Source organism: Haliaeetus leucocephalus, unplaced genomic scaffold (genome assembly GCF_000737465.1).
Source record: "Haliaeetus leucocephalus isolate CR32 unplaced genomic scaffold, Haliaeetus_leucocephalus-4.0 Scaffold752, whole genome shotgun sequence".
NCBI lineage: Eukaryota > Metazoa > Chordata > Aves > Accipitriformes > Accipitridae > Haliaeetus > Haliaeetus leucocephalus.
In genome coordinates, this window is record NW_010973188.1 from 2,866,583 (window position 1) to 2,866,992 (window position 410).

Sequence of the window (410 nt, forward strand, 5' to 3'; positions counted from 1 at the left end):
GAGCTGCCCGGGTATCGCCTGAACAGAAACGTGGGATCCTGCCCTCGTCCCGGGCTCCCTCCCGCCCAAACACCCGGCGTCCGTCCTCGCACCCGCGTCTCCGTTTAGCAACTCTGCCTTGGCGCCACGGGTAGGCGGAGACCGCCGCGGAAGGAGGCCGCACCGATCAGGCGTGGCGGTGGGGCGGCCCGAGAGAAGCGGGGTGAGGGGTCAGGCCGGGGACCTGCTCCTCCCTCCCTCCCTCCCCGCCCTGACATGCCAAGCCGGCAGTCGGCGGCGCAGCAGCGTGCGAGCGGCGTACGTGGGGCCGCGGGGGCGGGGGGGACGGGGAACGGGGACGGGCGTGCGCCGAGGGCTCCGCGCTTCCCCCGCTCCGCAAGGCGGGGGAGGGGTGCGGCCGTTGAGCCCCC

General features: G+C 75.4%; 1 protein-coding gene across 1 annotated transcript in view; it reads left to right on the forward strand.

Moving 5' to 3' along the window:
* Positions 1 to 232: 232 nt before the first annotated feature.
* The window catches only part of FAM98A (family with sequence similarity 98, member A), an 18,484-nt gene continuing 18,306 nt past the window's right edge, over positions 233 to 410 (forward strand). Inside the window, exon 1 of the mRNA XM_010581209.1 lies at positions 233 to 297. The gene's annotated coding sequence lies outside the window, so the exon portion shown is untranslated. The remainder of the gene's footprint in view (positions 298 to 410) is intronic.